The sequence below is a fragment of the Podarcis bocagei genome, assembly GCF_964188305.1.
Source record: "Podarcis bocagei genome assembly, chromosome: 11".
NCBI lineage: Eukaryota > Metazoa > Chordata > Lepidosauria > Squamata > Lacertidae > Podarcis > Podarcis bocagei.
The window spans coordinates 33,492,215-33,519,833 of NC_138136.1; the positions used below are offsets into that span (position 1 = coordinate 33,492,215).

At 41.7% G+C, this 27,619-nt stretch overlaps 1 long non-coding RNA gene across 1 annotated transcript in view; it reads right to left on the reverse strand.

The window, feature by feature from the left end:
• The window catches only part of LOC308597616, a 66,713-nt gene extending 39,337 nt beyond the window's left edge, over nt 1–27,376 (reverse strand). The window contains exon 1 of the long non-coding RNA XR_014013084.1: nt 27,324–27,376. This is a non-coding gene — a long non-coding RNA (uncharacterized lncRNA). The remainder of the gene's footprint in view (nt 1–27,323) is intronic.
• Between the last annotated feature and the right edge of the window lie 243 nt (nt 27,377–27,619).

Sequence of the window (27,619 nt, forward strand, 5' to 3'; positions counted from 1 at the left end):
AGACTCCATGTGTAAATGGAGAGCTTGTGTTGCTCAGAGGCTGGCCCTGCTGCCACAATCCCATTCTTCCTTCTGGGTGCCTTCATCCAATATATTTCATGAGAACAAGACTAAAGTTACTGCAGAATGAAAGAGGCACTAATATCACTACCCACTACTAAAACATACCTTAAGTTAGGGTGATATCATGGGGACAATCTTCAATATAATGGAAATCAAATATGGAGAAAAGATAGCCTGAAATAATCTCAAAGTCATTAATAGACTGGTCCATGGAAAACTGTAATATCTAAAGACCCAAAAGCAAATAAAGATTTGTAAAGGAAAATATGTTGTTTTGCATAGGGTTTTTATTTTTAAAAGGTCTGGTTGGATTTGATGCAGCTTTGGGTCTTACATTAGTTTATATTTCTATCTAGCTATTCCATTTTACTACATAGGATTGTGGTCCATTCCATATGGTGAGAATTCTAGACTCCCACCCAAAACGCCAGAAGTGTTTCAGCTGTCATCCAGTTCCTTAGCCTACTCCTAACATGAGGTAGTTCATATTTTGCTTGTCTCATCAGATTTGTGCTTGGCTATAACAGCAGTTATGGAATCTTTGATTAGGCTTTGTTTATCTTCGTAATCCAGGAGAAGGCTTCTTCAGGAAAGTTTAGTTGAAAGTTAATAATGTGCTATAAGCGTCATGGGTTCTTTGTTCCAGATGGTGCCCGATGGAACCCTGCCTAGAGGCAGTGCCTATTCTTTTCAATGCCCCAAGTCACCAGATGCAAGCAGATGTCAACGTAAGCAGATGGTCCATGCTTCCCTTTGCTTGTTGCCGGGCAAAATTTAATCCCTGCAGGCCTCAGCAGGCCAAGGAGGAAGAGAGAAATACGGGGGAAAGAAGCAGCCGCTGCACCTTCCTTGGCGCTTTCAAACATTTAGGCTGCAGTTGTGATTTCATGGTGAGTTTCTGGGAGTAAGGCTGCAATTCTAACCCCACCTACCCACAAGTAAAGCCAATGAATTCATCAGGCCTTGCTTCTGTGAGTAGACATGGTTAGGACTGGACTGCAAGTCCCACTGAACTCAAGGAATTACCTTTGGCTGGCCATGTGTAGAATTGCACTGTTAATGACAGAAGCATTATTTCCATGCAAGGACCTTGCAACCCTAATGTCAGAGTACCTTTTCACATTTAGAACCAACATGGCAGAGTAGGAAAATAGGAGCTGGTTTGTACGTCTCCCAGAATCTTACCTCCCAAAGCTGTCAGTGGGCTGACTTTGACAGATGGGCAGATCAATCAGCTGACATATGATATGCATGACATCATATATAATGATGTCATGCAACCCATTTTTAGACCCTCCTAGTGTCCCTATTTTCCAGGGACAGTCCCAGATTTACAGAAGCTGTCCCAGTTTCTGATTTGATCCTGGAATGTCCCACTTTTCCTTAAAGGTAAAGGGACCCCTGACCATTAGGTCCAGTCGTGACCGACTCTGACTAAGGATGCCCCTATTTCCATCAGATAAATGTTGGAGGGTATAGAGCTATGTGACAACCGAACCAGGGAGATAAATAACTATACAACCTTTAGAAGACACTTGAAGACAGTCCTGTATAGGGAAGTTTTTTTTTAATGATTGATGTTTTATTATGTTTTTATATACGTTGGAAGATGCCCAGAGTGGCTGGGGCAACCCAGTCAGATGGGCAGGTATAAATAATGTTGTTGTAGTTGTAGTTGTTGTTGTTGTTGTTGTTGTGGAATAGGACATCCCTGTTTTCATCGGAGAAATGCTGGAGGGTATGCATTTTCCTTTGCCCAGGCAGTCTGAAATCAAGCCATGGGGACAAAGACAGAGGTCTTTACCTGTCCCACAAGTGTGTGTACCTTGACTAAAACTGCCTCATGGGTCCAACTGAGAAGTTTAGAAGACCTAATTATTCCCACTGGCTGTAGATTCCCCCCTGGTACTGTGTGATACAATACAGTCTTCAGAAACCTGATGCAGGTATTCAGCAATGCAATCAATGCAATTTTAAAATATCAAAATATTATTATATTATTATTATTTCTAGAGGGCATAGTGGGTGGTGACTAAAGATTAGGGGAGGAGCCTAAATTGTTTGGGTTTTCAGAAGCTTCTACTACAGATATCCTGAGGTTTAAATCCTAGAATTCAGTCTAGGAAAGCTACATTATAAATTTCAGAATGTAGCAGTTGTGGTTTCTTTTTGGCAGGGGTTACCAGGCCAAATGTGAGAAACAGACTTCATTTCTTACCTACCAGCTAGAAGCAAACTGCTCAACTGTAATACATACATCCATTACTCCACAAGGGAATACAGTTTTGGGTAGAGCCTGCTAAATGAATTCATTGTTTGATGCTCTGCTGGTTTTAGAAGAAAACCACTTCCAGGCATTTAAATACAGAGCTATTTCAAATTGTTTCTGTAATGTTGGGGGGGGGTGTCCTCCTAATATTTAGATGTAGTGGTTTAAACTTTAGCTACTTTTTACCCCTCTTTGCTTTCATTCAATACTCGGCTGTTAACAATAGTTTCCACCTAAGTACTGTAGTTCACAAGCAGGCAAGATAACTGAACCATCTCTGTTGTTATTGCTGTCTGCCTTCATCAGTTGATATGTATAATTGACTATCTGGTTTACACATGAGGTGATAGGTTGTAGTTAGAGAAATCACATGTTAAATTTTATTCCTGCTTTTTAAAAGAACAAAAAGTCTCCGATAGTAGATATTTAGCACAGCAAAGAACAAACTGGCCTATGTGTTGTTCCTGTTTTATGAGATTTAATGTGGGGAGATATTAAAGATGGTGCTGCAACATGGTACAGTCTGCTTTACTGGTACAGTCTGACTCTACCACCCAATATAAAGGTTATATTAATGACTAACAGTCTTTCATAGATCTTTTCTCTGTTTGGTCCTTTAAAAAAAATCAAAGGACGTCTACAAACAAAACAAATAGCAATCAGATGCTAAACTACCTCCACCTCTTGTAATAATCTCATGAAAAGGAAATGTAAATAAAAAGTTTATATATGCAAGTCAACATCCAAATTAACCATCACAATAGAAATACTTGTTTGTTTCATTTTATTTTAACTTATTTTTATTCTTTAGCTTCACCATTTTAAGCCAAACTTTATATTTATAGGGACTGGACTCACAGGCAACCGTGCTGGGTAGATATGGTAGCTGGAACTCACACGAAAGCTCAGCTAATTCCCATGTTTATGTAAATGTGGTAAAGCTGCTTAGAGAATACATTTCTTTTACCAAGGCCTTAGTTTGCTGAGAGTATTATGTGAGTGACACTAAGAAGATTTTACAAGTGTGAGTCGTATGCAAATTCAGACAGCTGACATCCTTTTAAACTTAATTTTACAGAATACTGTAAATGGGTTGCCTTCCAGTAGTGAATTTGATATAGTTCAGGATCCTTGCCCTTTGTTGGATTACCTACAGGCATGACCAGCAAATATGTAAATAATATGTTCCTCTATTGCCACACTACTTCCAACATTGATTAGGATAAAGAGTTAAGGTCTGCACTTGAACCCCTATACTTCTATGGACATGTAAGACCATTTTGGATCATTCCATAACTGTTCCATGCAGGTATGTGTATGTGTAGGGCTCAGGTTGAAAAGGAACACACATATGTCACAAGGACAGGGATTGCTGCTGCAAGCTCCCCTTTCTACATCAACTGAACATCCAAAATGCCAGCTTCTTATGTAAATTACATCTTATGCAACTGAAAGAGCAAAATATAATTAAAAAATAGACATAGAGGTGACAGAAGTAATGATTAAGTGGGTGAAAGATTTTGGTAAAAATATCCAACTACAGGCATGGGAAAGATTGTGGAAGAAAGAATGGAAATTTATGGCCTGTTATACATTAAAGGAAAATCTTTTGAAGATGTTCTACAAGTGGTATATAACTCACAACAAATTATCCAAAATGTATAAAATGAGATCTAATGCTGGAGGTGTAAACAGGCAGAAGGGACACTGTTTCATATGTGGTGGGGTTGCAAAAAAAGGAAGAATTTTGGGGATATTATATATGAGGAATTGAAAAAAAAATGTTATTATTTTGGTTAACTTATTGTGTGTGCGTGTTTGTTAAGTAAGAAAACTAATAAAAAGCATATTTTTTAAAAAAATAGATATTCCTACATCTTAATAAATAAATTCATCAGGATTGCCATGCTTGTGTAGGGTGATTGTAGATTGTTTGGAAGCTGTGAAGTGAGTTGCACTCACACTCTGAGCATTTGCATAGCAGGTTCCTGTGCTCCCTGAACAGCTGCTCCTGATGGCCAAGTGCGTTCCGGTTCCTCTGGGTGCCTCAGCAGAGGAATCCAGTCACTGGTACAGGCCGTCGCAGTAACCCTACAGCGCCCCCTCCTCAGTTGGCCAGCAGCGGAGTGCCCAGTTGTGCTCAGAGGGGGGGAAAGACAGAGAGAGCAGACAAGAGTTGCAAGAGGAGGGGGAAGGAAGGAAGGAAGGAAGGAAGGAAGGAAGGAAGGAAGGAAGGAGGGAGGGAGGGAGGGAGGGAGGGAGGGAGGGAGGGAGGGAGGGAGGGAGGAAGGAAGGAAGGAAGGAAGGAAGGAAGGAAGGAAGGAAGGAAGGAAGGAAAGCTGCAAGAGAAGGGTGGCAGGCAGGACAACAGGCAGACGGAAGGACCAATGGAGGAGGAAGAGGAGGAGGAGGAGGAGGAGGAGAGGTGAAGCACAGCAGACCTGACCCCAATGACTGCAGAGGAAATCACTAGTGGTGCACAAAAGGCACTGAAAAGCAATCTTTATGAATTTCTGGTCTCTCCCGGCTTTGGAGACATTTGCCTAGGGCACAAGTGATGGATGGGGCACCAATAAAGCTCCTTGCCAGAATGCAGGGCTGTCTAGGTATGCCTCTGATAATAACACTGGGCCAGACTCTAGACTTGGAATTCCAGGACCCAGGACAATATTTGTTATGATACATAAGAGCTAGTGTGGTGTAGTGCACTACCTGCAGGAATGGACTGGAAACTGGGAAGCACAAATCCTGCATCTGCCATGTACTTAGGATCTAGAAACTCCATTCTATTAAAACATGAATAATGTGGATACAGTGGTACCTCTGGTTACGCTTAATTCGTTCTGGAGGTCCATTCTTAACCTGAAGCTGTTCTTAACTGGAGGTACCACTTTAGCTAATGGGGCCTCTCGCGCAGCCGCCACGTGATTTTTGTTCTCATTCTGGGGCAAAGTTCTTAACCTGAGGTACTACTTCTGGGTTAGCGAAGTCTGTAACCCGAAGTGTTCGTAACCCGAGGTACCACTGTATTTAAAAGTCTTTTTTTCTATTTTGAAAGTGTTCTGGTTATGCATGCACCAGCAAATCACTAGAATTGATTAATCTCTCATAGACAATTTGTTGCAGTGCAAGGACAATAAACTGGAATTTTGCCCATAAATCCAGATGGTGGCTCCAGCTGCAGATGCTACTTCATCCAGTTTGGGTAATGCAGTTTAATTGGTAGGATTACAGTCAGTGGATTTGTGTAAATTATCTCAGGGAGCTAGTATTGTGCAGCTATACACACACACACACACACACACACACACACACACACACACATATATACACACACACACACACACACACACACACAAACCACCTTTCCTTGTCCTATTTCCTGTAACATGAAGCTTCGCCCCATATCAACATTCGGTTCTATGGGCACCTATAGCCTAAAATCTCTCCTATAGCAATGAAGAATTCACCACAGCAGGATGCTTTTCACAGCAGACTGACCTAACTCAACAGTCCAGAACTTGCTTGTGGATTGGCACACAACTGCCTAATGGATTGTGCCTTTCTCCAGGTTTTGCAGTACAGTTCTGGTGCATAAAAAGCATGTGCAAGAAAACATATATTGAAGTAAAAATGCATATAAAATGTGTATTTTATCAAGAAGATGCACTGAAAAATATGTATTGTGGGGAAATGCATACAAAAATGTGTGCAATAATGCATTCTTTTAAAACTAACTGTGCAAAGCAGGGTAAAACAAGTCAGTAACAGCGCCAGCAAAAATTTAACGAGACAAGCTTGGGCTCCAAGGACAAACTCACCAAGAAGTAATATTTTTAAAGGTAGCATGATAGAATCTATATGGTCAACAAATATTTTCTCACATCCTGTTTCAAAGACAAGCAAACTGTGAGTATCAACAGCATTGGTCAACATGGGGAAGAATCAGAGCTGAGTGCTAGATCTTCTGATTCTCAGCTTCAATTCACAGCCTCTCCTGGTGGGGGGGGGGCAGTCTGAAACCTTGAAGGGCCACTGCCAGTCAATGTACTGAAAATGCTAAGTTTGATGTGTGGTCTGGCATAGTATAGGACAGATTCCTATGTTTGTAACAATGCTGTCTACTACAATGAAGTGAAAACAGAGAAAGTAGAGAAAGTAGCAACTGAAAACAGCTGAAGGTAACAAACATAAACAAAAGATTTTTTTAACAAGAGGGGAGGTGGTTATGGTCCATTAGATATGGGAACCTAAAAGATTCTGCTTTAATGTCCTATGATCTGGGGGGGGGGGGAAACCATTATATATTATTCTATCCATAACGTAGTCCTAAGGGACACCAACACAGAGTCTGGGTTTTTTTAAGCACCCTGCAGATAAAATGTTATTTGTTCTCCTGCATTGTATATACAACTTGTTGGCAGATCCAGATCTCTGCTTTCAGATAGCATGCAGCAAGGGAAATAAATGAAGTAAGATATTTGATCAGAGAAAGAGTTCACAACAGAAAATATATTTAACGGAAAAAAAATATTTTTTTCTATCCAAATGTAGTTATGAGGGTCCATTCAAGGGCAATAACTTCTGAATAAGGACAGGTTCTGAAGATCTGAACATTATATTTCCATGCATGCAGTAGAGCTTTTCAGGCCCACAATCCATTTCATCTCTGGGCCAACCATCAGAAAAGCTACAGTTAGAGACACAAATCAGGAAAGCTCTTGTCCATGTATCCAAATGCAAAGGCAGGGATGGGGAACCTGTGGACCTCCAAATATTGCTGGACTTCAACTCCCATCAGCCCAGCCAACATGGCAAATGTTCAAGGATGATGGGGGATGTAGTCCAGCAGCAACAGACCACTGGTTCTGCATCCCCTGCACTTGGGTTATGCATTTGGAAATCCTGGCCCAGATTATTAAAGCCTACATTCTTCTATTCTCATTTTGAAATGTGCAGAGGAAAGTTTCCAGAAAATGGTTGAAGATTTGCGTCTTTGTAGTACAAGAATTTTTAAATGCAGAAACTGCCTGATCCTTCAATCTTTATCTGTTTTAAAAAGGGAACAGTAGATAAGTTGGGAGAAGTTAAAATACGCATCATGATTGCCATATCATTTGAGCAGCTTCTTGAGAACATTTCATGTGATTTTAAAATGGACTGGAGTGTGACTGAAGAATCCAATTCATCATCATCATCGCCACTCTGGGTGGCTTCAAACAAAGATTAAAAAGACATTAAAACAGGGGCAGCAAACTTTTTCAGCAGGGGGCCGGTTCACTGTCCCTCAGACCTTGTGAGGGGGCGGACTATATTTTTGGGGGGAAATATGAACGAATTCCTATGCCCCACAAATAACCCAGAGATGCATTTTTTTAAAAAGCACACATTCTACTCATGTAAAAACATGCTGATTCCCAGACCATCCGCAGACCGGATTTAGAAAGCAGTTGGGCCACATCTGGCCCCCAGGCCTTAGTTTGCCTACCCATGCATTAAAACATCAGTCATTAAAAACTTCCCTAAACAGGGCTGCCTTCAAATGTCTTCTAAACATCAGATAGTTGTTTATCTCTTTGACATCTGGTGGGAGGGTGTTCCACAGGGCAGGTGCCACTACCGAGAAGGCTCTCTGCCTGGTTCCCTGTAACTTGGCTTCTCGCAGTGAGGGAACCGCCAGAAGGCCCTTGGCGCTGGATCTCAGTGTCTGGGTAGAACAATGGGGGTGGAGACGCTCCTTCAGGTAAACTGGGGCCAAGGCCATTTTGGGCTTTAAAGGGCAACACCAACACTTTGAATTGTGCTCGGAAACATATTATCATTATTATCATTATTATTATCACATGGAGATTTGAATTGGAAGGATCTGAAATTACATTATTATTATTATTATTATTATTATTATTATTATTATTATTATTACTAAGATCCAGATCCTTCTGGTCCCTTTCTGTAGCTATTTGTGCAAGTCATCTAGAAGTAACGAAAATCCAAACTTTGTTGCCTTCCCATAACAAGTGGGAAAGAAAATGAGCCCTTTCTCATAGTGGTGTATACAAAGGAGTCAGAATTAGAGATATCCTGAGAGACCAAAGCTTGAGCCCCATGTCTGCAGGATCAATAGCAGGTTCCCATCCTCAGGTCTCTTGGGCAGAGTGCAGAATATCCACTACTGTTTATTTACAAAACTTTGCCGCTTCGGGGAAACCAGAAATATCAGTCTTTTCAGCACCCCTTCTGTTTTGATAAATGAAAGACATCTGTCGTGCACTTTTCATGATAGCAAGCACTTAGCTTATTACAAAAAGCAGTACAAAGGAGGATTTTTTGCCCGAAAAGAAATTAAAACAATAAACTTGTCCCTATTCTTTCCTCTTGAAAGGGTGCATGTTTCTTTTTGATCTCACGCAGCATAAACTCTAGTGAGACTGAACCATGTGTAAGGCTGAAATATGCATCTATTCGCATATCAAAAGTTAGAGTCGTGTTTTAGTTGACATTCATAACTTTAGGTCTGTTGATTTATTGATGATACTGTCAATCTCCAGTTGCCTCTGCCATGATATAGGCCAGTTGCAGTCAAGATGCAGAGTGCAGAATGGGCTTCTGTCACATATCCTTCATCAAGTTCTCATTTGTCTCTAACTTGGGGCCGTGGTAACTAGAACAGGGTGGTTCATTGAGATGTTTATTTTTCTCAACCTGGACAGGTCAATTAATTCAATTAAGTATGCATGCTAGTAGATGCTCAAAATGAAGAGCTTACATATTAAGGCATCACTCCTCAAAGTAGAGAAATAATGAGAATTCAGACAAAATATTTTAAATGATTCCAAATTCAAAAGCACACAGTAAATATCCACAGGAATGTACATATCAGTTATGTGGTAGAAGGGATGGGAAATTTGATGGGCTCTGTAGCTGTGCTTGAATTTGTGTTCTTTTTGCAGATTGTGATGGTTAGTTATAAGTCCCTCTGCTTACCTTAAGTTTCAGCACTGATGTAATCAACAAGAAACTAGAGCAGCTGACAGAGACTGGTTTTAAAAAAATAAATAAAGTCTATATCTTCTTTGCTGTCCATGCCAATTTCTGTATGCCTTCTTTTGCCAAACATTTCCACAGTCCTTTGATTTTCCAATGTCAGTCAGCTCACTGTAACCTAGTCAAATGGACTGCTGTATCAAAGTTCTGGCATAGTTTGTGAACTCTAAAAGTTTCACATGAACATAGAAGATAATTCTGTTTGCTTTCACCAAAGGAGGGGAAGCTCAGTGCAAGTCACAGCAACAGCTGCTCCTTGTTAACTCAGAGACCTCTTACCATGTGGACTGCTGGTAACCTATGGAGCTCAGGTCAAGCTGTCACTTCCCTGCTCCCCCTCCATTTAAAGGCCTTTTAATGAAACCAGTTTACAAATGAATTCACCACTTTTCCTATCCTCTATTTCAGGGGTCAGCAACCTTTTCCAGCCATGAGCTGGTCCACCATCCCTTAAATCATGTGGGGGGCCAGACTATATTTTGGGGAGGGGGAAATGAACGAATTCCTATGCCTCACAAATAACCCAGAGATGCATTTTAAATAAAAGGACACATTCTACTCATGTAAAAACATGCTGATTCCTGGACCGTCCGTGGGCCGGATTGAGAAGGCAATTGGGCCGCATCTGGTTGCCTTAGATTGCCTACCCCTGCTCTATTTCATGAATAAAGGTAGGTATGTTACAGGAGCTTTATATCAGGCCTCTAATTAATTTGCTCTTCTATATCATAACAGCATATCCTTTATAGTCCTTTATACCTAATCCCACTTTCACTGCTTTGGGGACTGCCTTGACCTTGCAAGTATTCAGTTAAAAGAGACTTTGGCTCCTCCTCAGGAACCAAACTGTGTGTGCAGGCAGTAGGACTAGCTTTTGCCTCCAAGGAGTTCATGTCATTATATCATGTAGAGTTCAAAAGGATCTTTAAGGCCATTTTGTCCAGCCCCCACCTATGTACTGGCATCATAAAACTGCAGCATCCTTGTCAAATGCCCACCCATTCTTCTCTTAAATGTCTACAGTGAAGGTACACTGAATACACACAACTTCCTGAAGTCATGTGTTTCACTGTGAAACACATTTCACAGAAACACTGTAAAACACTGGGGAGTTTCTCTTAATGGTCAGTCAGACTCTGCTTCCCTGAAATTATTCCCCCAATTCCATCCTTAGAGACTATGAATGCTTAGGACAGCTAAAACATTGGCTACAAAAACAAATATTTAATTAGTTATCTGCTGTTAGCAGCTAGATTTACCATTGCAAGGTTTTGGAAACAGTATTTATCCCATACTCTATACAACTTTTTCCTATTTATGTGATTTGTAAATCCTTTGTGTGCTTTCACCTTTTCATACCACAAATAGGTGTGCCAACCAAAAATATTATCATGACCTTCTAAATCTAAGATATGTGGATTCTCCAATGTCACCCATTCCTTTAACCAACAAAGACAAGATGCTTCATAATATAATCTCATATCTGGCAGGGAGAAACCTCCTCTCTCTTTTGCATCTATCAATATTTTACATTTTATTCTTGGGTTTTTCCTTTGCCAGATATGTTTAGAAATATCTTTTTGCCATACATTGAAACAATCTGACTTGCCAATCACCAGAACTGATTGAAACAAAAATAAAAAGAGTGACAATGGGCAGCCTTGTCTCATTCCTTTAGTTATTTTGCAATTCTCAGTCAGGACATTATTTACTATCAATTTAGCTGACTGTTTAGTATATATTTCCGAAAATGGACTCTTAGTAATCCACTACAACTTCCTTTGATTCTGCCTATAATAGTCACCCTTCCAATAAACTCAAGGGTTTGATACTGCCCAGATGAACTTTCAAAGTCATTATTATCAGGTGGACTTGAAATTAAGCAAGTTGAATTTAACTGCTCTTTATTCTTAATTAAAAGTCCTCAAGTGTTTAACTGCTTAAACTATAGGCAGATGTAAAAAATCACCATTTAACTGGTTGTTATAGGCACAATGGAAGACAGATTTCAGCCATATGCCTTCAATATCTGGCAAATCTCAATCTCGTATCTGGCAGGGCATTATTAGCTACATTAAGAATTACATGAAGTACAGATGAAATTAACTTGGACAGGAGTCTGTGTTTTAAGAAGCAGTTTAATAAAAACACAAGGTATTTAGAAGGTAACACATGGATCTACAAAACCATGAGTCAATGCAGAAGAGATTTGTACTGGCTTTCCCAGAAGATGTCTGTTATACAGTAGCAGTGGGAGGGTAGGAGAACATATGTGGAAACTTTCCTAACTGGGTAGAAACTCAGTGTTAACAAAGGCTGTGTAGCTGCTGCCGAAATCAACATTTGAGTATTGCTTATTTCTCTATCCCCTATGAACGTCAAATAAATCAAAAACATTTGAGGTTACACCATCATTTGTGGGTTTCTGGTTGGCTGACACTTGTTGCAGAAGCGTGATAACTCATGATGCAATGCAATGCCATGACATCACACCATGCTGTCTTCTTTACAGGAAACATTTTGAAGGAGAGAAAAGGAAAAGGGGTAGTACAACTGCTTTCTGCAAGACACATGGACATATTGAAAAATAACATACATGGCATAGTAATAATAATAATAATATTTATACCCCGCCCATCTGGCTGAGTTTCCCCAGCCACTCTGGGTGGCTCCCAACAGATTAAAAGCACAATAAAACATCAGACATTAAAAACTTCCCTAAACAGAGCTGCCTTCAGACATCTTCTAAAAGTCAGATAGTTATTTACATGCTTGACATCTGATGGGAGGGCGTTCCACAGGGCGTGCGCCACTACCGAGAAGACCCTCCACCTGGTTCCCTGCATCTTCACTTCTCGCAGTGAGGGAACCACCAGAAGGCCCTCGGAGCTGGACCTCAGAGTCCGGGCAGAATGATGGGGGTGGAGATGCTCCTTCAGGTATACTGGGCTGAGGCCGTTTAGGGATTTAAAAGTCAGCACCAACACTTTGAATTGTGCTCAGAAACGTACTGGGAGCCAATGTAGGTCTTTCAGGACCGGTGTAATATGGTCTCGGCAGCCACTCCCAGTCACCAGTCTAGCTGCTGCATTCTGGATTAGTTGTAGTTTCTGGGTTACCTTCAAAGGTAGCCCCACGTAGAGTGCATTGCAGTAGTCCAAGCGGGAGATAAGTAGAGCAAGGGTGGCCAACTCTCGAGAGACTGCGATCTACTTTCAAAATTAAAATCTGGCAGTGATCTACCCCCGGTTTTTAGGGGTTCAGGTCAAAGTTGTTGACAGCTCTTCTGAGGGAGGGAGGAACAGAAGCAGCCACAAACCTTACGATCGCTGACCAGCCTCCATTTCTAAACTCCGGCTTCCCTTCTGCAACAATAGAGGCCGGTGCAGGGAGAGGGGGCAGGGCTGGAAGGGGGCCAGCGATCAACCACGATCTACCAAATCCTTGCAGGGATCTAACAGTAGATCGCAATCAACGTGTTGGACATCCCTGAACTAGAGCATGCAGCACTCTGGTGAGACAGTCTGCGTGCAGGTAGGGTCTCGGCCTGTGTACCAGATCGAGCTGGTAGACAGCTGCTCTAGACACAGAATTGACCTGCACCTCCATGGACAGCTGTGAGTCCAAAATGACTCCAAGGCTGCACACCTAGTCCTTCAGGGGCACAGTTTCCCCATTCAGGACCAGGGAATCCTCCACAACAACCTGACCCCTGTCTCCCCAAAACAGTACTTCTGTCTTGTCAGGATTCAACCTCAATCTGTTAGTTACTCTGGCCTCTACCACTGACTATGGCATCAAGGGTCACCTAGGTGCTATCTCCCCTGCTTCCCAGGAAGAGCATCATGGCAAGGAGGAGCTGGAAGTAAGCACTCCTTGCTCTCTGAAGCCACTTGAGCCTCAAATGATAGAGGAGAGTGCAGCTCCATCCAGAAGAAGACTCAACACCAATTCCTTGAACACTGAACAAAACAGACCCCTGGGACAATGGGAATTGCCGTCCAAAACATCTGGAGCACGTAAGGTTGGTGCAGGCTGAGGTAGATCTTTATTCTAGTCCAGTAGGACTGTACAACCCAATTTAATATAAATTATCATAAATAGTCACAAGTCAAAAGGTGGAATAAATGTCACAGAGAAGCTATGACCATCAACACAAGCAAGCTAATGCATCGACTCAAGAAAAGCTAGAATATGAAATGCAAGAAGTGTCAGCTCATGCATTCCCCCCATTACCTGTTGAAGACCTTCATGTTTAACAGGGGACTCTGAGATAGTTGGTACTGTTGTCTGTTTCAGATTTCTAAGTTGTGCTGCATTGAATTGTTTTTATCTGCCTGCCTGTTTTTCGGTGTTTCTGCATTTTCGGTGTGTCTACATTTGCAGGCTATCACTAGCTTTTATTGCAAGCTAATCTGGCAAGATAGCTAAATAAAGACAAGAACCCCAGAATAAATTGATATAAATAATAAAATAATACTTTAGCCAGTTTCAATCTGCTTCAACGTATCCTGTGTTTGTAATGTTTTTTTCTTAAACTTCAGACTTTATTTCTATACCCATGCTAACATGCCAGGTCATAATTTAAAGTTTCTTGACAAATATTACCTCCTTTTGTGATAAATCTCTCAGCCCCAGCGGTTTCATAATTATTTATTACAGGCTCTAATGGTTCGGTTTGCTCTGAGTATAACCTACCCTGTTATCTGATGTAAAGTTCAAAGAAAATATGTGCTGTTAAAGCATTGCCAATAAAAACTGTGTAAACACCGATGGCGAGAGGGTAGACTGTGTGGAGCAGAGCTTCAGAGAGTCCTCCTAAACCTGATTCTGAATTAGGGTTTCCCAAATCCCAAGTGCAAGTTCTCAAAGCTAAGGAGACAATTAAGAACCAGAAGCAAAAAATCTTGGACCTATCTACTCTGCCGATATTCTACAAAAGGGCCAAAGAAACTTTCTGTTACCATACTATCTGAAAATCTGACGCCCTCTGCAGTTTGGACACAGTCCAATTAGGTATACTTAATTGTGGGTAGAATACAGGAGGTTTTTTTGAAAATGTATTGCCACTTATTTTTCATTTTGCTTCACTTTTAATTTGTATACCACCTTTCTATACAGTCATACCTCGAGTTGAATGTGCTTCGGGATGAGTGCGTTTGAGTTGCGCTCCATGGCAACCCGGAAGTAACGGAGCACGTTACTTCCGGGTTTCACCGCTTGCACATGCGCAGACGCTCAAAATGACGTCACGCGCATGCGCAGAAGCGGCGAAAAGTGATGCACGCATGCGCAGACATGCCATCGCTGGTTACGTTTGTTTCTAGATGCGAACGGGGCTCCTGAACGGATCCTGTTCGCATCTAGAAGTACCACTGTATTACTATACACAAGGCAGTTTCCAAGCTGAAGAAACAACACAGTTGACAGCAAAGATCACACCTAAAACAATTTGATCCAATACCAAAAAAAGTCATACTCAAGAGCATTCCCCTCATACTCAAGAGCAAGCTAGACATTCAGCAGCAGCCATGGAGATAAGAGGCAAGAAGGGTTTGGAGGAAGGGAACATTTGCCACTGTGAAGCTGCAAGTGGTGCTGAACCCAGCCTACCTCTTTCCTATCACTCATGTTTGTTGCATCATAGGGGAAAGCAGCTTGTTGTGAGGAGGAGTTCACAGGGGAGAAGCAGTAGGCCCCTTGTCTGCCACTGAAAGTCTCGCTGAGCCCTTAGAATAGCTCTCTATTCATAACAGTACATAAACCTTTCCCCCCTGTTTTAATGGGGAAAGTTGGTAACAGCCTTAAATATAACTAGACTAAAGAACAGCCATAATAATATTTTACTGGAACATGTGGAGAAAGAATACTTATTATATTTTAAGGTCTACTGTTGAAAGACTTGCTAGCAGGATACAGAGGAAAACCCTTTTTCCATCCTAACACAACCCAGATGGAAGTATAGACATTTACAGGAAGTGGTGTTTTACCACTGAAACAGTCCCACCAGAAGTAAATTCTTTCACTAAAGTCCATCCAAATGAAAATATGAATCAGCTTTTTTCCCTTGCCTTACTGTAATTTGATTCACAGTCACTGTGGGATTATTTTGCGGTTACTGCCATAATCTGTGCTACTGATAATCTGGAAAGACGTGGTGTTTGCACCATAAAATACTTCATCACTCTTTGTTCGGGTGGCAGTTCAACTCCACAACTTTTTATTAAAAACCACCACTAATATTGACCTGGCAGTCACAGTTGTCAACTTTTCCCTGATAAGGTTCTTGGCCTGGCAGACAGAAACTAAACAGGAGCAGCTCTTTGAGAAAAAAGGCACAGTGATCATGTAGAAGTTTCATCTGCAAAATGTCTGCCAGACATAAATTAAAGGTACAGCAGCCCAGTTGTGATGAGGGAGAGGAATGTGACACTTCCATCTTCCATCTTTAATCCATGCTATTAGAGATGAGTGACATTCATTTCAGTAAATCATCCCTGGTAGAAGTATTTTGAAGATTAGGAACTTAATGGGGCTTTATCATCCTTAGGAAGCATTACATTGTTATATATGTTTTTAAATATAAGTCTTCATTCTTCCAATGAAGTGGAAAAGATACCAGCAGCAGGATAAGGAGCTGAAGAATCTCTGTGTGAGGTTGACCTTGAGATTGACCCTGAAGCTGCAGCTAGTGTAAAATGCAACAGCTGAACTAGAGCAGACCACTACCACCATGTCATGACACTACTCAAAAAATTACTAGAGAGTTAAATATTTATTTTAGCATACGGAACCCTATACAGCTTGGGACCAGGATACCTAAAGTATCATCTCACCCTTTGCACACTCACTCCATCACTGCACTCTGCAGGAGAGGACCTCCTCAAATACCACCTAATCAGGAGGTCCATTCCATACAATATAGTAACAGGATCTTTAGTGTGGTAGCACATGCCCTTTGGAATGTCCTCCCTTTACATATCAGACAGACTTCAACTCTATTTAGCCATTTTGGAGCCTACTAAAGAACTTCCTTTTTCAACAAGCCTTTTACTTGGGGATCCATACTCCAGCCTGTACCTACACTAAATTTGAAATTGTCTATAATTGTGTGTGTGTGTGTGTGTGTGTGTGTGTGTGTGTGTGTGTGTATCTACCGGAAAAAAACACACACCAACCGCTACTTACATGCACAATCACACCACCACCCTGCTCAAATAAACTCCGTAGCCAAGACTCTCATCTCCAGAACCAAACGCCTGGCTGACAAAGACCACTTGACAACTGAGTTACAGAATCTCTCAAATGTGTTAATCGCCAACGGATACCAGCAAAACAGGGTTACGAAGCTAATCCAAAAAGAAACACCCCCCAAAAACCAAGACACAGAAGAAAACAATGGCATGGCCCTCCTTCCTTATATCAAGGGCACTACAGATAAAATTAGCAAAATCCTCCATAAACACAATATCAAAACAGCCTTTTGCACCAACCAAAAAATAGGCAATATCCTCAGAAACCCCAAAGATAAAATCCAGTTAGAAAACCAAGGGGTCTATGAAATACCCTGCAAAGTCTGCCCAGCCACGTACATTGGACAAACAAACAGACGAATAAATGCACGTATCGCAGAACACAAGAATGCCGTCAAAAAAGAAGAAAAAACTTCCTCTCTTTACCAACACATGAAAGAAACAGGACACGAAATTAATTTTTCAGATTCCAAATTGCTCTTTAACATGGAACACCACCACAAGAGAATAATCATGGAAGCCATCGAGATAGAGAAACACCCTCATAACATGAACAAGCGTGACGATACGTCCCGCCTGCCAGACATCTGGAAAATAGCCCTCCCCACAAAAACCGACACCAGAACCAGAAGCACACAGAACGCCATCTCCAATCAACCACACCAGACCCAAACCCAGACCCTCTCCACAGATAAATTACAGACACCATCCAGTAGCCAAACCATAGTGGCACCTCCGGATGCTGCACCCCCCTGCAATCCCTACACAGATCTGGCTGGCACAGGGCACAAAACCACAGCTCGCCCCTATACACGAAGCCAAGCCAGAGCACAACTAAGTGCAGTACAGCCATCTTCTCAGAAAAACTCTTCACAAGCTCAGGAGGTCAAGACACGAAAGCTTTAGCAACTAATCCACACCTAATGACCCTCCTAAGTGGTACTCAGATTATCACTCAAGAAATCACTCAGGATATCCCTCAAGTAATTAATGAACAAAAGAAGAAAAGGCACACTAACCTGGGAACTTCCTCTCTGCCCAGAACGTTGGAGGCTATACACCACACCCCCTCAACAGTATTTATAGGAACTCAAACACTGAGATCTTGCTCTGTTCCAGTAACAAGAAGCCGAAAGCACCAGCCTGAAGATGACGAGTGAGACCTCGTCGAAACGTCGCCTAGACACCCCAACTCTTACACGGGAAGACACCCGAAGACACCAAAACCTGCATTCCTGTACCCGTGAAAATCTACGAAAGCAAATATATATATATATATATATATATATATATATATATATATATATATATATATGGAATTGTTTTTGTAGGTGGAATTATTTCCAATTAGATGATAGATAGAAACACACACACACACAGAGAGAGAGAGAGAGAGAGAGAGAGAGAGAGAGAGAGAGAGAGAGAGTGTTTTTATTGCGATTTTTCCCATTAAATCACATCAGAAAATTTATGAGAAGAAAATGATAAACAGAAAAAATAAGAATCATACCCCCACTCAAATACATTCTTGCAACTGAAGCAATATTTTTAGCCCTCTATGTGCTTAATAAAGTTGCTTTGAACATTCGGCCACAACTTTGAATTAACTGAGAGAAAACTAGGCCACATACTGAGTTAAGAGATTGTGAGAACACCAAAGTCAGCATTGTGAGGCCAGGTGGCCTGGCTCCGGTGCTACACAGAGAAGGGAACATGCTATGCTCACTTGCAGTCCCACTCTTTTTGATCCAGTGAAAAAGAAACTCAAGGTATGAGAAGCTCCAAAAGAGAACAAAGCTCTTAGACTAGATACAGTACTTTAAGCTTTTTCTGTTGTTTTCATTGGCTTCCATTTATCAGTTTTGAGAACGTATTTTCTTTATTGGAATTTGTCTTATGAAGCCAATACTGCCAAGAAAATTTAGAGACCACCCCAGCACTAAGAGGGTTTTTGTAAGATGTCCCAGATCAAGGGCTGAGTTTAATGCACCTTCTTTTGAAGCTATCTGGGATGTCTTTGGCCACAATTCAGGTTACAATTTCAATGGCCACACTAAAAGAAATAATCCTCACCAACCTTTTCCTCCATATACTTTGCTATAATATGAATTAGCAATACTAGAAACAGAGACATCTTTTCCTTTTTATAGACAAAAGTGGTTTTTCAACTGAACCCTTACATACCCAATTAATCACTGCACTTAGCCAGAAAGGGCATCCTGCAGACACTATCTTATCAGGAGGTCCACCACATATGATAAATGAATCGGTCTTTTAGTGGCATGAGTGCCACAACCCCAGAGTCGTCCGCGACTGGACCTAATGGTCAGGGGTCCCTTTACCTTTACCTACCCTTTGCAATTCCCTCCCATTCCATATTGGCCATCAGCTCTGTGAATTCACTGCTGTAAGGTGCTGTAGAAGAAACTGTCCCGTTGCCTATGTTGAAGTTAGAGTCACTTGTTTTGTCCAACTGGTTTCCATATCTGCAGATGTGGGCACCTTCTTGAGGAGATTTCACCCCTCCCATATCCAAGAATCTGCTGACACTTCTTGCCCTTAACCTCAGGCAGCAAAATGCCACAGATAAGACAATTCACAGTTGTAACAAAAGGGTTAATCAGACATCTCCAGTGTTACTCCCTAACACTTTTTGGAAAATCCTTGAAATGATGCTTCCAACAATGTGAAAGGTTTCAATTTTGAGAAGTTTATCTTGGCTTCAGTCTACTGGATTTTATTTATCACACCCCGGGGGATACATTCATTCAAAATCGTGAAGATGGTTTACAACTAAGATGGGAATCTAGTTTTCCACTCTCATCTGGGAACAGATTCACATAAAATTAAGTAATGTAAATATTTTTACTGTTTATATGATACATACATAAAATAGAGTTTTTATTTATGTTCCTTTTTATATTCGTTTTTGGTCTGCATTTCAAATAATGGCCTCAGCTATGTAGAAATATGTCTTATTTCTTTAGAACAATCAAGTCCGTGAAGAGACAAACATCATATAGGTTAGCAAAATATGATACAGATTGTGCCTGAAACAACAGCTTTTAATTACAAAGAACAGGGGGAAAGGAGGGGTTTGGTCCAGTACTATGAAGAAGGAAGCTAGGAAACCTGGGTTCAAATCACCACTCATCTATGAAGCTCACTACGTGTTTGTGGGCAGTAACTATCTCTCAGTCTAACCTACGGTGGCCATACCTCCCAGGATTGATGTGAGAGTAAATTCGCAGGACTATGTATACTATTCTCAGCTCCTTAGAGGAGGGGCAGTATAAAAATCAAGAGAATAATAATAATAATAATAATAATAATTTATTATTTATACCCCGCCCATCTGGCTGGGCCTCCCCAGCCACTCTGGGCGGCTTCCATAAAAACCAAAAATACAGTAAAATGTCACACGTTAAAAACTTCCCTGAACAGGGCTGCCTTAAGATGTCTCCTGAATGTCAGATAGTTGTTTATCGCTTTGACATCTGCTGGAAGGGCGTTCCACAGGGCGGGCGCCACTACCGAGAAGGCCCTCTGCCTGGTTCCCTGTAGCTTTGCTTCTCGTAGTGAGGGAACCGCCAGAAGGCCCTCGGCGCTGGACCTCAGCGTCCGGGCAGACTGATGGGGGTGGAGACGCTCCTTCAGGTATACTGGACCGAGGCCGTTTAGGGCTTTAAAGGTCAGCACCAACACTTTGAATTGTGCTCGGAAACGTACTGGGAGCCAATGCAGGTCTTTCAAGACCGGTGTTATATGGTCTCGGCGGCCGCTCCCAGTCACCAGTCTAGCTGCCGCATTCTGGATTAGTTGTAGTTTCCGCGTCACCTTCAAAGGTAGCCCCACGTAGAGCGCATTGCAGTAGTCCAAGCGGGAGATAACCAGAGCATGCACCACTCTGGCGAGACAGTCCGCAGGCAGATAGGGTCTCAGCCTACGTACCAGATGGAGCTGGTAAACATATTAACATATTTGATTATTTATGAAATTTATATGTCGCCTTTCCTCCCAAAGGATCCCAAGGCACACAAATGATTAAAGAGTTACAATACCTAAAAACAATTTGCAGATGCAGATTGGGGGAGATACCTCGTACTTAAAAGTCTTCTTGGAAGAGGAAGGTCTTTGGTAGCTGTCATATATACAACAGAAACAATATTGCAGGGGAGGGAATTCCAAAGGCTATGTGCCATGACACTAAAAGGCCCAATTCTCATAGTGTTCAGAAGGGAGCTATCAATGAGAACCAAACATTTCAAATAGAACATTCACTAGAGGAAACCAATCTGACTGTTTTCCTGTCCCACATACAGTGGTGCCTCGCAAGACGAAATTAATCCGTTCCGCGAGTCTCTTCATCTTGCGGTTTTTTTCGTCTTGCGAAGCACGGCTATTAGCAGCTTAGCGGCTATTAACGGCTTAGCGGCTATTAACGGCTTAGCGGCTTTAAGAAAAAGGAAACAAACTTGCAAGAACTCGCAAGACGTTTCATCTTGCGAAGCAAGCCCATAGGGAAATTCATCTTGCGGAACGACTCAAAAAACGGAAAACTCTTTCGTCTAGCGAGTTTTTCGTCTTGCGATGCATTCGTCTTGTGGGGCACCACTGTAAAGCCAGATTCTGCTGTTACCTGTCATAATGGGGGAAAGTACCTCTTTTGAAATCGTAACAACCTAGTTGTTTCTTGGCAAACTGCCAAATGAATCTCTATATATTGCACCTCCTTTTTGGCTGCCAGTTTTTCACCTCACACTGTTAACCACTGCAGAAGAGAGTTTACAACAAAGCATCGTTGCATTTAAATTTCCTCTCATTTCTTTACCATTATTATTTTTAATTTTCTGTTTCTACTTGGCCATATCCGTGTGTGTGTGTGTGTGTGTGTGTGTGTGATGTTTTTAAAGCAAATGGTGGCATCTAAGTCTTACTCAGAGTAGACCCATTAAAATCGATTTCATTGAGCCTACTCTGAGTAAGGGGATGCGGGTGGTGCTGTGGGTAAAACCTTAGTGCCTAGGACTTGCTGATCGTAAGGTCGGCGGTTCGAATCCCCGCAGCGGGGTGAGCTCCCGTCGTTCGGTCCCAGCTCCTGCCCACCTAGCAGTTCGAAAGCACCCCTAAGTGCAAGTAGATAAATAGGTACCGCGGGAAGGTAAACAGCGTTTCCGTGTGCGGCGCTGGTGCTGGCTCGCCAGCTGCAGCTTCGTCACGCTGGCCACGTGACCCGGAAGTGTCTTTGGATGGCGCCGGCTCACGGCCTCTTGAGCGAGATGAGCGCGCAACCCTAGAGTCGGACACGACTGGCCCATACGGGCAGGGGTACCTTTACCTTTACTCTGAGTAAGACTAACACTGGATATCACTCAATAGACATACAAAATGTGTAGCAGTGCCTGAAATTGGATCAGGCCACTTTCACATTATATTTTGAACTGAAAGGACTAAGTTTTGTACCAACTACAGTTGTTCCATTTTTAGAGAAGAAGATGTCTTCATGCCCAAGGACTAGAGGGAGGCAGCTGTGACAGAAAGGCACCTGTTACTTTTTTAGAAGCGTTTATTAAAATCACTTTTTAAAAAGAGTGATCATAATGCCCTCATTATGATTATGGACCCTAATTAATTTTTTTCTATTTTAATCCATTTGTGGCCCCTTTTGTAGTGCTCATTTTTATTCTTCATCTTCATATCTTTCCTTTCAGTTCTTGTTGTCTCTTCCACATTACCTTTATGATTCTTTCTGATCAAGTTCTCTGAGAAGTTATTTCCTAAACCTAAACAATAAGCACTGATAATAAGTTCATGAACTAAACGTAGCTGACCTGTTGATTTTTCTCCACCTAGACACTTAAAATGATTTAATCTTCCATAGGCTTCCATTGGTTCCATGTTTTGAGGCAGCACTAGGTACAACACAATTCTGAATATGAACAGAAGTGTTACCTATTCCACCAGTTGCAAGTAAAATTACCTTCAACCAAATGGCTGCAAAGCAGTGAGTTGTTTAAAAAAAAGTCATGGATTTGGGAGTTGCATGGCTCAAAGACCACCATGCAATAAGAATATTGTATATTAAATCCACAAATTAATAGCATGTGCAGGGAAGAAATTCTCAGAACAGCAAACAAGATGACGGTTCAGCTGTCGCCTCTACAGCAAAATTACAGTCGTACATTGAGATATTGTTTTTTTTGCCTGGAGGAACAGACATGAGGAGTGAGAAAATGGAGATTGTTCATGCAAAGGTCAGCGCTCGTCATCATACAGAATTGGACTCTGGAAGGACATTGTAAGGAGTCAGATCTGGGTCATCTGTTGCTAATTTAAAATGTCAGGGAAACTCTATTATTCCCACGCCTTGACTAGCAAACTGAAATCTGTGAATTCCAAAAGCTACTGGGTGAGATCCAGACAAACTGGGCATTCCTATAAACAATTATTGAGAAGTTCCACTAAGATCAATGTAGGGTTGCCATACGTTCGGAATTTCCAAAACTAAAAAAAAAGCTCAACTTTTATGTCCGGATTTTCACTTTTTGAAATAGGGCAACCCTACATCAATGGGGGTTGCTTCCAGATACCTGTATATCCCTCTCTACATTTAAAGTGCATGGCTTCTCCCAAATAATTCTTGTAACTGTAGTTTACCCCTCGCAGAACTACAATTCCCAGCACCCTTAACAAACTATATTTCCCAATAGTTATGTACTTTAAATGTATAGTTTATATGCAAGTTAGTTGCACTTAAGTTCCACTGAAATCAATTTAGTCATTACTTAATTCCCATTGGTTTCAAACTTAGTGTCACCAACTTAGTCTAGATACAAGACATTGGCTGTGACTTCCCCCTAAAAATTGTACAATTAACTTTACAGTGGTACCTCGCAAGACGAAAAACACGCAAGACGAAAGAGTTTTCCATTTTTTGAGTCGTTCCGCAAGACGAATTTCCCTATGGGCTTGCTTCGCAAGACAAAACGTCTTGCGAGTTCTTACGAGTTTGTTTCCTTTTTCTTAAAGCCGCTAAGCTGCTAAGCCATTAATAGCCGCTAAGCCGCTAATAGCCGCTAAGCCGCTAAGCCGCTAATAGCCGTGCTTCGCAAGACGAAAAAACCGCAAGACGAAGAGACATGCGGAACAGATTAATTTCGTCTTGCGAGGCACCACTGTATTTTCAGAACTGTAGAGAGGTCATCATATAAAAGTGTGACCTCCTTTGAACCCAATATGTTTACCCTGTTTTACGGTGACAGCCCACTCTTGTCATTTTCATGGTTTGCAAGGTCCAGAACTGTAAACCAGTTTCTCAAGAGCGCTTAATCTGCAGCACTTACTGAGCTAACAGGAAGATGGTTTGTTAAAACATTTATGCCACAGCTTCCCATATGCTCTATTTGTCTCACTACAAAATTTTAAAGTATAATAAAACATTGCTGACATTGAGAGCAATTGGCAACAGCTGACCCATTTGGGACACTTAGCAAGTGATTATTATTTGGATCTGCAAAAGTGAATTTGACTCTACACTCATTTATAGCCCAAAATTTAAATTCAGCATCTATGGACATGTCTTTATTATTTAGACTCTCTAGAGCAAAAGACAAGGCCAAGAGCTAACCGTAATTTTGAAACAATGATAAACCAGGCAGACATAGCCACGAGACATTATTTTGAAATCCTGTGAGAAAGGAGAGAGCAGGCATAGGCAAACTCCAGCCCACCAGATATTTTGGAACTACAACTCCCATCATCCCTAGCTAACAGGACCAGTGGTCAGGGATGATGGGAAATGTAGTCTCAAAACATCTGGAGGGCCGGACCCAAGTCTATGCCTTGGGTAGAGCATCATTTCCCATCCTTGGTTCTCTGATATTGTTGGACACACACACACACACACACCAGATTATGGGGGTTGTAATCCAACAATATATGGGGACCGAAGGATGGAGTGGCATTTGATGTGTAGTTTTGTGACACAAGTATAAATAAACCATAGATCTCTCCTGCCTACTTTCCTTTAAAATTTGATTTTGAGAACAAAATAGGGTCTGGACTGTAGAGTTCAATGAGCACTCAATGCACAGCTGGACAGAGCTTCAAAAAAGGTTTTTTTGACCATGGGTAAGGAACCTCAGACTCAGGATCCAAGCTTCTCTGTTTCATCCTGAATACTCTCATCAGGCCACAAACACCCTGAATGCTTTCTGCTAACTGGAATGTGTCCTTCACTGTGATAATGGCTCTTGATTACCTGCATGGAAGATGGAGAGATGGTGGGGAAGAAACCATGACTGTTGCATGGCTGGAATATAGCCTAAGGTTACCAGATTTTTTTCAATGAATCTGGGGACACTTTTCAACTTCAATGGATTTTGTATGGGGACTGATTTGTAAATCTGGGGACTGTCACCGGGAAATGGGGACATCTGGTAACCTTAATATAGTCTGTTGTATGAAGGTAAGAGTTACATTCAATGCCCCACTCACGTTTGTTTCTCATTTTACCCACCACTGGTATGCAGCCCTCAGAGGGAAACCTATAAGGCAATATGGACTTTGGTCCTCAAAGTATTCCCTCCCCCTGTGTTTGACATTTAGAATCTGGAGGAGTTGGCGATTGAAAATAATTTCTTTTCTTCCAAATCTTACCGTTTGATACAAGTGAAAATGTGATGTGATCCTTCTCAAAATGTAAATTAAAAAAAGAAACACCACAGCTATCTTCCTTCAGTATAGGAATTATCTAGAAACCCTGAGAAGCACAGATGGAGCAAATTAAAGGATCCCGTGCAGATTATGAGAGTGTGCTCTGCATTATCTGTCAGTGCCCTCTGCAAAGAGAAGAAGGAAAAGAAAATCCTTCCTGAGGGCAGGGGAGGCCTTGGCTGTAAAAAGGCTTTTTCAGTTAGTTTTTGAACCTTGGCTGCAGAAAACCTGGTTTGTTTTAATGTGGAATCTCTGCTTCAAGGAACCCTTTTCCTGTCAACATCACACAGCTAAAAATGGAGGGACGTCTGGTTGCTGTAGTTATTTTAATCTCCAGCCGCTGGGTATGTTGGTTGTGAGCCCAGCTGCCTCGTCGGACTGATACCGCAAGATACTTTGTATTGAGCTATGCAGTGCATGTGAGGAAATAAATGAATAAAATAAAAAGCAACTTATTCTGCAAAGGCAACTTGAACTTTAAAAATGCCATGTTGCAGACAACCTGGTGTCACGGTCCTGTGAGCTATTTATTTAAAATGTTTACATCCTGCCTTTCCTCAGTGAGTCCAAAGTGGGCAACAACAAAAAATAAAGCAATAATTATGTAATATCATTTTGAGGTGTGGCAATCTGTACCCAGTATTTCAATTGTTGCATGATATCATATACCTTTCTACACTTAATTTTCTTAAACAGAGTGAAATCCTCAACCTCAACCCAGATTTGCCAGAATGAGGGAGTGAGGATGTGGTTGATCTCGGGATCAGCCAGTGCAAGTCCCCAAAAAGGGGAATTCCAAGGGTATAACAGGAGTGGGCAGGGAGACTGACACTGAATCCTTACTCTGTTCAGCTTAGTCATGTGACCTGGGAACCTGGCAGAATTTAAATCAGCAAAAAGGGTGGTGTAAATTAAACTCTGTTTCTTCAGAGTTCCTGGAGTGTTGCTGCAGCACCTTGATTTTGTTTGCATTTTTCTATTATGCTATCATTTTTGTTGTGTGGTGACCAGAAGTTTACAAAGGATTCCAAGAACAATATACTGTAGTAAGGCGCAATCCTAACTATGGGAAGCCAGTGTAATGTACACCAGCTTCATTTAAGACGGCTTAATATTACACCTGTTCCAAACCCCATTCAGGAGCAAGGCTACAGTCCAAGTATCTGCAGCATAAAGACTCCACCTTGGTCCATCTGCTAGCTCATCTAAGTCTCCAAGGGGTGAAGCCTACCTTGGAATAAACCAAAGATGAGTAACCCTGCTTGACTTCTGCAGTCCAAATCAGGTGCAGTAGAGAGCCCCCAATTCTGCACTCACTCACTCACTCTCACTCACACCCCACCTGCTAGCACATCCTAGTCTCCAAGAACTTACCACAGAGTAAGACAAAGCGGGGGGGCAGATGGAAACAGCTCATCCAGTGGTTGAAAACAGTACTCAATGACTATCACGATCGGGAAGATCAGCAGGATAAGCCAAAAAAAGTGCTGAATACATATTTAGGCCCAAACACCAAGCCTAAATCAGAGCCTATTCACTCAGATACTTCTAAGCTGGAGATACGTGAACTGGAACCCTCAGAAACGGCACTTCCTGAGCCAGAAATCTCAATACAATTGTGCATGACATGGAGAAAGTAGGCAATAATTTCCCCCTCTTTCATAATACTAGAAATGAAGTTCATAGTTAAACTTTGGAATTAGCTATGGACTAACTTCCTATCCCCTCCAGGGTTTGTTTGCCAGCACACGCAATGCACAAGGTAGGAGATGACTGAGGCAACAGAATGCTAGGCTCCAGGCCAAGAAACTACTCTGTTAAGACATTCCATTCTTCAGGCATGGGGTGGGGCTATGAAGGGATAATCTGGCAAAAGTGGGCTAAAAAGCCTCATACCTTGCCAAACCAACTTGGAGCTATCCATGGTCCTGCATCTCCAGCCTGACATTGACTAAGCCACCCTCAAGAATCCACCTTACCTCCAGGCTCTCGCTCTCAGTTAGGATAGGGCTTCTTGTAGAGTTGCAACAAGATAGTGCTTTGAAAATGATTTGAGAGTGCAAATATGAATGCTAAGTACATGACTCTATATGACTCTGCTTCAGGACCTGTCTCAATGTCAAGAGGAATTGCATCCTACAAATGTTCATAGCACTGTAAAGTTTCACATTTCAACACTAGAAAGACGATTTCCCCCAGCAATTAATCAATGGCTGGAAGACTTCAGTGCTATCTCTCTATTTCAGCAGTCAGGGTACACCAACAGCCATTAAAT